Source organism: Felis catus, chromosome E2, assembly GCF_018350175.1.
Source record: "Felis catus isolate Fca126 chromosome E2, F.catus_Fca126_mat1.0, whole genome shotgun sequence".
NCBI lineage: Eukaryota > Metazoa > Chordata > Mammalia > Carnivora > Felidae > Felis > Felis catus.
Genome location: NC_058382.1, coordinates 5,303,453 through 5,315,508, shown reverse-complemented (window position 1 = coordinate 5,315,508; position 12,056 = coordinate 5,303,453). Strand labels below are relative to the sequence as shown.

Sequence of the window (12,056 nt, the reverse complement as noted above, 5' to 3'; positions counted from 1 at the left end):
CTGATAGACAATTGTCCCTTCAGGTTCTCTCGAAAAGGACCTGTTCCACCACAAAATTGACCTCTCTGGCCCCGGTGCCAGTCCCTGATCCTCCCTTCTCAGGACAGCTCAGAGAACAGAGTTCCTAGCAGCTCCACCTCCTGGACATCCCATTGATATCCACACTTTGCTGAGGCTCAGACTCAGATAAGGGAGAGAGCAAAGGACCTAGAATTTGGGGAGTCCGTTTCACCTTTCTGGTACCAACAGTGTTTCCAAGAGGACACATAGCATCCCACCTTCCATTCCTGGAATGTCCATTGATTTTCAACACATTAAAATAGATCAAATATGCAAATGCAAAAGATAGATGCATCAGATTTCCCTCAGAGGTTCTACTCCACCCTTTCTGTCTCCTATCTGCTCTCTATATTTGTGCCTCCACCTCCAACATGGCCTTCGAGAGTAACTGATGTTGAAAGAGAATACAAACAATCTCTACTCCCAAGAAGGCTCACCCTGGATCCAACCTTCCTAGAAAAATGAACATAGTGTACACAATCCCCAGGGTTTTACAAAGATTAGTTCACACAATATACGTAAGTTTCCCAGCCCAACGTCTTGAACACGGTGCATCCTCATACACTTGCAGCATACATAAGATACTCAAGAAACATCCCTTTCATGGATGAGTACACATGTACACCAAAGAGCTGTGCTCAACCACTGCTGCCTTAGCTTTTCCTTTCCCAACTTGCAGGGGATGTGCACACAATGCCATCTTGTTGAGAGTAGTAGTCTTCACTGGGAACAACAGGGTTTGTGTTGAGATAGGATGGCTGGATAGATGGGACTCAGGTGTGCTCTTCTGCACTCTCTAGCTTTGGGCAACTGGAGATGAAGTCTGGGGACAGCAACCTCAATGTTTAAGAACAAATTAATGATCTTCATCTAGACCTAGGCAGACATGATATCTGAGTGTGGGGCCCAGAATCTGTTTTTAATGGGAACCTCAAGGGATTTGTGTATACATGAAATTTTGACAAGCAATGTTCAAAATGTCATTCTTAGCTTTGACATCATATTGTGAACCCCTGTGTAGTTATTTGAACTACCTTCTCTGGGGTCCCATCCTCAAAGTTTCTGGCACTTAGTTCTTGATGGTGTCCAACATCAAATTAGGTCTTAATGAAGTGGCCCAATTATTCCACTAATAGGCAAATGTAAATGCTGAGGCTCCCAGTATATTTAAGAGTACAAAGTGCCAGGCAATGTCGAAGGCTCTATGAGAAAGGCTGCACTGTGTAAGTTTTCATAGGGGATGGTCAGTTTGCCTCACATTCCTGATGTTGTGCCACACTTTGTGTGTGTCTCCAGGAGATAAGAGCACCCATAACTGGGACAGAAGTAAATTACGTTGGGGCCTCCACTTAGATTCTCCCTATGTGTACAGATATTCCCATGTCCCCAAAATCAAGTCAGATCCCATAGAGCCTCAGGGGACATGGGGATGCTTTTGGATTTCCTGGTGAATGCCATGGTAGACACTGGCACAGAGGGTAAGCCTCAAGGAATGCAGCAGCATGGGAAGGGCATGACAGGAATGTCCTTCCATGACCACTAGAAAAAATATACCTAGGCTTTCAGAATCATTCCCTTCAAGCAGAGCTTCCCAGACCACATTTTAAGATTGAGTTTTCTCCTTTGACCTTTGACCCTCACTTGTGTCATCTGCTTCATTCATTCCCACTTACTTGGGCGTGTGGTTACTCTCTCCTGTCCTTTTTTGCACAAGGTCTCCTCCCTTTTCCAAAGATCATACCCGGATCAACTCTAGAGACAGCAAGATCTATAGATAGGAAAAAAGATACGTGACCCTTGCTGGAGAACCTACAATTTCAAATCCAGCACTGTGTTCTATAGAGAAGAGAGCACATTTCAGAAGCTAATAGAAAACTAATTCTCCCAATGCTGTTTCCTGATGGCCTCTTTAGAACACTTAGGAAGGCTTTTCAATACTCAGTTCCCTAACTCCACTTGCAAGTAGTACTGAATCAAGAATAATAAATATTGGAGCACCTGGGTATCTCAGTTGGTTAAGTGTCTGATTTCAGCTCAGGTCATGATCTCGCTGTTCCTGAGTTCAAACCCCACATCGGGCTCTGCACTGACTGCGTGAAGCCTGCATGGCCTTCTCTCCCTCCCAGTCTCTCTCTCTCCACATCCACCCTCACATACACACACTCTCTCTCTCTAAAAATAAATAAATAAACTTAAAAAAATAAGATTTAACCAAAGAATAAGGAATGTATATCAGATTTTAAGATGGTGACAACAATATCCTATGCCATTTATTTTCTAGAATTGTCACTAATTCACAGTGAGGGTAACAGAGAACTTCAGAAAAGGGGAAAGTTTAAGATACAACATCATGAATATTTCATTCCTTACACCAACAAATGCCTAATTATTTCCTTGAAATGATATCATTTGTCATTTGTGTGAAGTTGCATTACAGAATTTTAAGACCTATGAACATATAGTAGTTATAAGATATTTGTTATTTTTTTCCGGCAAAAGCTAATAATGAAGAAAACATCTGCTATGCAAATAAAAATTGAATGCAAAATAAACTATGCAAATAACTATGCAAATAAACTTACTATGCAAAATAAAATTGAAACCTAATAGATTGAGGACCAATATAAAACCTTTATTTGCAAAGACCAGGATCTCTAGTAAACAAAAGAGAGAGATTTCATTTTCTGGGGGAATCTGTCAGAGAGACCCCGATCCATGTGAACAATGTTAACATCAGCTGTAATGAGACAAATTGATATCAGGGTCTTCATGCGTGTACACGGACTCATCGTTGATGTGATAGAGTTTGCAAAGGAAGAAAAAAACAACAGCAACAAAATCATACTAGGATACGAATCATGAAAATGTGGAAAATTTTTGCAAATTTCAAGTCACAGATTCCTCCCATGTCCTCTAGTCTTTAATGCTTTGTAAGTAAGTAGTAAATCTTTGAAACAATCTAGACAGCAAAGCTCTTTTTCAGAACATTGACTTATTTGGGCCCCAAAGCTAGTTGATTTGCTTTTCATGTTTTTTTTTTTTTTTAAGTTTATTTTGAGCAAGAGTGAATGGGGGCAGGGGAGAAAGGGAGAGAAATGCCAGACAGACTCTTCTGACAGTGAGCAGCCTGACACAGGGCTCACTCAAACCATGAGATATTGACCTGAGCTGACATCAAGATTGCATTGCTTAACCGACAGAGCCCCCTGAGCCCCCTGGTTTTGCATGTTCTTAATCAGTTTACATAGACTCGTGTCACACCCAGACAGGACATAAATATATAGTCTCATCTACTGGAGTCCTCAAACCTGATGTATCTCTTATGAGAAACTTGGGTAGCAACACATCCCCATACTGATCTGTCATCAAAGGTTTATTTTAAATAATCTGCAGGTCATGAATTCATGGCAGGAATTCCTCATGCTGTATAGAAAGCCTGGTTGTAGAGAATGGAGAGAAGGCCCTGGGATGTAACAAGGAATGTCCTAAAGAGCTGAATTTGACTATCATGAAAGGGATAAATTCTAGTCCAAAACAAATTTATTAGGCAGGTCCATGAGATGTAGAGAAGTAAATGTTTGCAGCGCTAAATACATGGCATTTCAGTAAGTAATGAGGATACAGTCCCTGAGCTAAGCCCAGACAAAATTTATTTGAGAAGCAGCCATTTCTTCCTCTCCTTTCTGCTCTCGAGAGCTTTCTGGGGTGATGTTATGTGGAGAAATCACATCTGTACGCCTTTAAAGGCCTTAGCACACAGCCTCTTCACCGGGTTTCATCACCTCAGAGGCAGAAGAATCTTGAAATGCAGAAAACACCGCCCTCTCCTTGACTTTGTCACAGGAAAGATTCAGAAAAACTGAGCTCCAGCATCGACACTTACCTGTGAGTTTCTCCTTCCTGGTTTCAGATATCCTCTTCTGTCACAGACAGCCACACATCCTGCCACAGCTCAGGGAATGTGGGCTGCAATGACCTGCCCCTTCCAAGTGATGCTGAACAGACTATCATCACCTCTTCTACTGAACGGCAGACACAGCCCTCCCAAGTATGTTTGTGAATTCTCGTGCTTCACCCTGGCCTCACCTGAGAATCACCTGGAACCCATAGTTAAAGTAGCACTGATGCTCTCACCCTGACCAATAGAGAGACCAGCAGAGGGCACAGCTGATGCTGGTTCTTAAAACTCTCCATGGGATGTTTATTGTAAACCCATGCTGATAAGTATTTCTGTACTTTCAAGTTTTAATGTGAATACAAATCATGTGGTGTTCCAGGTCCCATAGAAGAAATGGTGATTCTGCAGGTTTGGAATGGGGTCCATGAATTGACATCTTTCACCAGTTCCGTGTTAGTGCTGATGCTGCTCCCTGAGACCCTTGTTTAGTGGCACTACCTGAGAGAATACAGGCACAGCACACCTGAGCCCACAGCCACCATCTTACTCAACACAAACAACTCCTACTGAGTTCTCAGGCAAGAGTTCATCACTTACTTTCCACTGTTGTGACTTTACTGTTTTTCCCAGCAAAGACCACTATCACCATCCTGCAGAACAACATGCTTTCATAGCACTTCAAAGTTTAGTGAAAGAAGCCTCTTGAATGCACTAATGTCTGAGCCAGTCTCTATTTGGAAAACAACACATATAAATCAATTACTACCATGTGGATTAAACACTAATTTCCTGTTTACAAGGAAGTTGTGATGCACCATGTAGGGAACTTCACATACATGATGTGATTTAATCCCCATAATATCCTGCAAGTGGCCACTAGTTGTCCTACAATAACCATGAAGATGTAGATACTTGGCCTGAGCCATTTGTCACCTTCTGTTTCCCTGTTGATTGAAAAAGAACATTTGCATTCCATAAGAGTGAAATATGGATGAATTGAAAAATGCAGAAAAGAAGGTTAGATTTGAAGTTCAAAGAGTTTTCATTATTGTGTGTGCATTTTTTAACAGGATAGAAAAATGTTTGTGTTTATAAGTAAATGCCAGTTTTTCTGTACTTGGTACACTCTGATCAGCAATATATGATCAGTTTAATTCCTCCATTTTTTGAGTTTCTACTTTTTTTTTTTCCTCAAGTTTAATCATTTAAGAAGATAGGAAGTATTGTCTCCCTGTAGTTTCCCTGCTTTCCAGGAGGAGTGTATGGAACATGTGGTATATTATTTATGATATAAAAATAAATATCCTATAACATTAACAACTCAGGCAACAACAGATGTTGGTAAGGATGTGGAGAAAGAGGATCTCTTTTTTATTGTTGGTGGGAATGCAAGCTGGTGCAGCCACTCTGGAAAACAGTATGGTGGTTCCTGGTAAAATTAAAAATAGAACTACCCTACGACCCAACAATTGCACTACTAGGCATTTATCCACGGGATACAGGTGTGCTGCTTCGAAGGGCCTCATGCATCCCCATGTTTATAGCAACACTATCAATAATAGTCAAAGTATGGAAAGAGCCCAAGTGTCCATTGATGGATGAATGGATAAAGAAGATGTGGCATATGTATACAGTTGAGTATTACTCGGCAATCAAAAAGAATGAAATCTTGCCATTTGCAACTACGTGGATGGAACTGGAGGGTACTATGCTAAGTGAAATTAGTCAGTCAGAGAAAGACAAAAATCATATGACTTCACTCATATGAGGACTTTAAGAGACAAAACAGACGAACATAAGGGAAGGGAAACAAAAATAATATAAAAACAGGGAGGGGGACAAAACATAAGAGACTCATAAATGTGGAGAAAAAACTCCACAGGGTTGCTGGAGGGGTTCTGGGAGGGGGGATAGGCTAAATGGGTAAGAGGCATTAAGGAATCTACTCCTGAAATTATTGTTGCACTATATGCTAACTAATTTGGATGTAAATTTTAAAAAATTAAAAATAAAGTAAAAAAAATATATCATAGAATATATCATGTATCATGAATAATATATACCATATGTAATATATAATACATCTACATATCTATCTAAATATAGGTATCTATATCTATCTAGCTAGTTATCATCTGTTTGTATATACACACAATATTCAGCCTTAAAAAAAGAAGGAGATCCTTTCATATGGGACAATGCAGGTGAGCCTTGAGGATGTTATACTAAGTGGAATAAACCACACAAAATTGCAAACACTGTATTATTTCAATGGTATCTGGAATATAATAACACTGAACTCCTAAAGCAGAGTAGAATTGTGACTGCCAGGAGCTGAGTGAGGGCACAGTGGGAGATGTTGGCCAAATGGTACAAAATTTCAGGTATGCATGAAATTCTGGAGATCTAAATTGCACCATGGTGACTACTGAGGATTATATGTCTATTATACTTGAAATTTGCTTAGAAACTATAACTTCAATGTTCTCAACAAAAATTTAAAAATAAAAAATCCTAACTGTATGATGTGGGGGGCATGTTAATTAGCTAGATTGTTACAATCATATAAAAAATATACATATATTTGTATATTTTTTTACTTGAGCAACTACTGAATCTGCAAGAATGAAAATAAGATTCTGGGTAAAAGCTTATAAAAAACAGGATTTAGTAGGAAAAGCAGAAATGAAGGAACTAAAATATGTAGTTCTATGCTCCCATTTATCTGCTTCTGGATTTTTGGAATTGTGAGCACCAGCCCTGGAGAGATGAAAGGACAACCACCCAGAATCTCATCCCTCTGTCTTGGGAAGGGAGGGGGTCCCAGAGCCAGGTAGACCTGGGCACAGTCTCAGAAGTGGGTGGATCTGGTTTAGGGGAGGGAGGAAGCTAGCTGCAGGCTCTGATCTCCCACTGGGCTACTTCCAGCTCTGGCAGTCTTAAACCTGTCCAGATAAATTTAACTCCCAGAGTTCTAATATTTTAATCTATTTAGTCTCTTTCCTTTCTATTTCATAAAATAAAATAAAAAGCAACTTACATAAATACTTAGAGTTTTCTGGGACAATTATATTAGAAAACTTGTATTCTTTTTTTTAGCTTATTTATTTTTTTGTAATCTCTACCCCCAACATGGGGCTCAAACTCACAATTCCAAGACCAAGAGTTGAGTGGTCTTCTGACTGAGCCAGCCAGGCACCCCAAAGAGACCTGTATTTTATTTTATTTTTTTATATATAATTTATTGTCAAATTAGTTTCCATATAAGACCCAGTGCTCATCCCAACAGGTGCCCTCCTCAATGCCCATCACCCACTTTCCCCTCTCTCCCAGCACCTATCAACCCTCAGTTGTTCTCAGTACTTAAGACTCTCTTATGGTTTGCCTTCTTCCCTCTCTGTAACTTTTTTTCCCCTTTCCCTCCCCCCTGGTCTTCTGTTAAGTTTCTCAAGATCCACATATAAGTGAAAACATATGGTACCAGTCTTTCTCTACCTGACTTATTTCACTTAGCATACTACTCTCCAGTTCCATCCACATTGCTACGAATGGCCATATTTCATTCTTTCTCATTGCCAAGTAGTATTCCATTGTATATATAAACCACACCTTCTTTCTCTTAAAATTGTTTTTTCAACGTTTTTTAATTTATTTTTGGGACAGAGAGAGACAGAGCATGAACGGGGGAGGGGCAGAGAGAGAGGGAGATACAGAATCTGAAGCAGGCTCCAGGCTCTGAGCCATCAGCACAGAGCCTGATGCAGGGCTCGAACCCACGAACTGTGAGATCATGACCTGAGCTGAAGTTGGATGCTCAACCAACTGAGCCACCCAGGCGCCCCATCTCTCTCTCTTTTTAAGTTTATTTATTTATTTTGAGAGAGAGAGAGAGAGAGAGAGCGAGCATGGGGAGGGCAAAGAGAAGGAGAGAGAGGGAAACAGATAATCTCAAGCAGGCATCTCAAGCCTGACAAGTGGCTTGAACTCACAAACCATGAGATGGTGACCTGAGCTGAAATCAATATTCAGATGGCCAACTGACTGAGCCACACAGGAGCTCCTAGGATGATGTTTTTCCTTCTTTCCTGAGTGTGCCCATAGCAAGGTATCTCTCTGTACAAAGGTTATTCATCTAGTAAAGTAGAAGGGTAACAGGCAAAGTTCATTTAATACCAGGGGTCAATCTATGGCTCCCTTATTTCATTGATCTCTCAGGTTTAACCAAAGAATGGTAAAAATTGATTCCTTTCTAGTAGTAAAAGAAAAGAAAAAAATAGAAGAAAGAAGCACACCTCAAATGGGAACCAAGAGATTGAATCAAGCCTGCATGGAATCCAGTTTGAGTTTAGTCAAGGTACTAAGGGTATTGAAAAAACACAACGGGTCACCTGGGTGGCTCAGATGGTTAAGCATCTGACTTGGCTCAGGTAATGATCTCACAGTTCCTGAGTTTGAGCCCCACATCGGGCTCTGTGCTAACAATGCAGAGCCTGGAGTCTGTTTCAAGCTCACTCATTCTCTCTCAAAAATAAATAAACATTTAAAAAATTAAAAAAAAAAGAATTTCCCCTCCTAAATACCTCATAATTTGAAGCACACTGCCACTTCTGAGCAGTCAAACCTCCAGAATGTATGTCCATCCTAGAAATCCAAGCCTGCATCACAGAAGATGAAGTTTCAAAGGGTTCTCAATCAAGGGGTTGCGAACAAAAGAGGTCAGTCTGGAGTCCTTCCCTCCCTTCACTTCTCTTTCAACCTGACTCCATGCTTGCATGGTAAATTTGATGAACCACTTTTATTTCTCCTTCTTCCAGTTACCATGTCAAACATTCTTGCAAATAGCTCCCTCTCTGACAAGTTATGCAGGTAAAATATCCTCTGGTTACAGTGCTGGATTTCTTAGCTTGCCCCCCTGCCCCTGATTCCATAACCTTTAAAAATATCAAGTTTTCCTTGTACTTTTACTCATTCCCACTGCTTCATGCTGCAGAATCTCTTCTGTTTTCAACTCAGGTGTCCTCCTAAAAACTGACCCTACCTGATGGGAGCATGGACAGAAAAATCGGTTGCACTTTCAGGTTTTCCCAGAAGAATCCACTTATACAGAAAAGCCGTCATGAGACATGTGGCCATTATTACATACACTTTAATGGTGAGAGAGGAGAGAGAGCACTGCAGGGAAAACAATTTAAGAAGCTCTCACAGAAATTATTGTTCTTCCATGTATCTCCTGGGCTGCCAGACTCTGAGGACCCCAGGCTATTCTGTGTCTTCCTATTCACTTGTCCACCATGCTAGGCACACTCTTCTCTCCTCCGTGTCCTCTCTTTCTCCAGCAAGTTACCTTTTTCTCCTCTGGGCTACAGAGAAATTTGCTTTCCTAAGTTTATATTCTACTATTAACACCTAGGATGAGCTGGATTTGGAGAGTAGGTTAGCTTTCCTTACAGGCAACTTCTTAGAAAGTAGTTGAACCTGTATATGTATATGCATATCTGTAACTATTTTATATTTTCTCTCTTTCCATTAAAGTATACTTGAGAGGTGGCTGGGTGGCTCCGTCGGTTAAACATCTGACCCCAGGTTTCAGCTCAAGTCATGATCTCACAGTTCATGATCTCACAGTTCATGAGCCCTGCACTGGGCTCTGCACTGACAGTGTGGAGCCTGCTTGGGATTCTCTCTCTCCCTCTCTCTTTGACCCTCCCCCATTTGTGCTCTCTGAAGATGTAGCAATTTTTTTAAAGTATACTTGGTATAAAATGTTACATTAATTCAGGTGTGCCACAAAGTGATTGACAACTCTATAGGTTCTTCTAAGCTCACCACAGTGTAGCTACCATGTGTCATCACAAAATGCTAGTATGATAGCACTGAATGTATTCCTGGTGCGGTAGCTTTGTCCCATGACTTATTAATTCCATAATGGTAAGCCTGTACTTCCCATCCCTATTTTGCTCATCCTCCCACCCTGTTTCACTCTGGTAACCAATGGGCTGTTCATTGTATATGGGTCTGTTTCTACTTTTTTTGTTGTTTCTTGCCAATGTTGGGACAATATGGATAGATGTAGAAGGTACTATGCTATGTGAAATCAGTCAGAGAAAAACAATGCCATGTGATTTTGTTTATATGTATAATCTAATTAGCAAAATGAATGAACAAAAAAGCAGAAACAGACCTAGAAATATCTATTTTGTTTTGAATAAAGTCCACAGAAAATCTCAAGAACTATAAAATTCTAAGATTACACACATTCTATAGTGTAACAAGTTGACCTGTAACAATTTTCCAATCCTGGCAGAAGACAGGAGACTCTTAGACCAAAGTCCAAGGATCTTACGGCTCATAACACAGCAAACACCATAAACATCTTGATCACACTAATTTCACTTGCCAGCCCCATACCCACAATTCATACAGGCAGATGCTGCACATGCAGTGGGTCTGTGTCCCACCTGTGAGACTCTGAGCATAGGAAATATCTTAAAGGCTCATCTTAAAGATCTTAAGGATCTTAATATCTTAAAATATCATCTACAATATCTGCTTGAAACTTTGCCATTGTCAGAAACATCTCTGTTTTCCTGTCCAATAAGCAAATCTGTCCTATACCCAGGAGCAAGATACTATCACAATATTCCAAAAGGTTTTTATACACAAATATCAATGGAAACACAATTAGAATAAATATTTCAATGCCTCTATATCCATAATACATGGAGAAACTGAAACCCGTAGAAAATCATCTCCTAAAAATATCCAGAATGCAGTTTGACCGTGATTTGGCCCCTGCCTAATTTTTTCATGTGTACATCATCTCGTCAAAAACTCATTAATCTGACACAGGGTCTGGGATAAATTCTATTCCATTTATGTCACAAAACATTTTCCAAGGCTATGATCAGCAGGGTACAATGCAGAAGAATCAGTGACCTGAAATGTTCACTTCTGCAATGTCCCCTTGGGTTTTTCCTGATTTAAACCTGGTAAAGAAATCTCAATACCCATGAGGATCTACCTTAAATTTCTGTAGTGAACTTTCTATGGGAGCTGGGTGAAGAAGCAAGTAAACTGTGCAAAAGCATACAATTTATATGAATCTGATGAGACGAGAGAATTTTGAACTGCTTACCTGGACAAAACATGTCCTGGATACAGTGGAATCATGGTTCAATACAATAAAAGGGCTGAGCATTGGGAAACACAAAAGAACTAGGGCAGAGGATTAGGGCAGAGGTGTTCACCAACCAGTGGACAAACCCCTGGCCACTCTGTAGACATACCAAAGAAGTGTGCATCCAAAACCATGGCAGACATCTTTTCACCCAAAAGCTGTCACTGTTGGTGGGACTCCTTTAGAGACAATGACCAATGTCTTGACTATCATCACGTGTTTGGCAATAAAATATGTACAACTCAATGTACACCCAATGTGGCAAAGACAGACATCATTGGAAAACAGCTATTAATTTGCCAAGTTTCCAATGACAGTCCTTAACCAGATTACTGCTATTGCCAAGACCCTAGAGGCCATTCTGCTATGGAAATATAGGAATCATCTTTCTTCTAAGCAAAAAGGCCCATGGAAGGTTTTTGACATCAAACCTGACATTGAGGGTGTCATCCTGGGAGACTGCTAAACATCAGTAGAGGCAAGAAAAGATGGAGAGAAATGACAGAAATCTTCTCCAAGATCATGATGATGTTAATCCATGTGAAGAAATAACTTGTGCAAGCAAACGAAAAGAAAGCACATACAACATTTTCAGAATATTTTTTCAATTTGTTAGCAAATTTGTTGGAGAAAAAAAAAGAAAAAGACTACAAAACCTCAGTCACCACAGTAATCACACAACACATCAATTTTATTTTTGATTTAAAAAAAATTTTTTTAACGTTTATTTATTTTTGAGACAGAGAGAGACAGAGCATGAACAAGGGAGGGGCAGAGAGAGAGGGAGACAGAGAATCTGAAACAGGCTCCAGGCTCTGAGCTGTCAGCACAGAGCCTGACACGGGGCTCGAACCCACGGACTGTGAGATCATTACCTGAGCCGAAGTCGGACACTTAACCAACCAAGCCACCCAGGCACCC

The 12,056-nt window shown here is 40.4% G+C and overlaps 1 protein-coding gene and 1 pseudogene across 2 annotated transcripts in view; both read right to left on the bottom strand.

Annotated features, from left to right (window-relative positions):
* The window catches only part of LOC105259655 (zinc finger protein 420-like), a 125,404-nt gene extending 121,309 nt beyond the window's left edge, over positions 1 to 4,095 (bottom strand). For both annotated transcript variants that reach the window (XM_045046183.1, XM_045046184.1), the window contains exons 1-2: positions 3,944 to 4,095; positions 1,734 to 1,828 (exon numbers count right to left, since the gene is read on the bottom strand). The gene's annotated coding sequence lies outside the window, so the exon portion shown is untranslated. The remainder of the gene's footprint in view (positions 1 to 1,733; positions 1,829 to 3,943) is intronic.
* Positions 10,862 to 11,595, bottom strand: FELCATV1R-PS76 (vomeronasal 1 receptor felCatV1R-ps76 pseudogene; annotated as a pseudogene).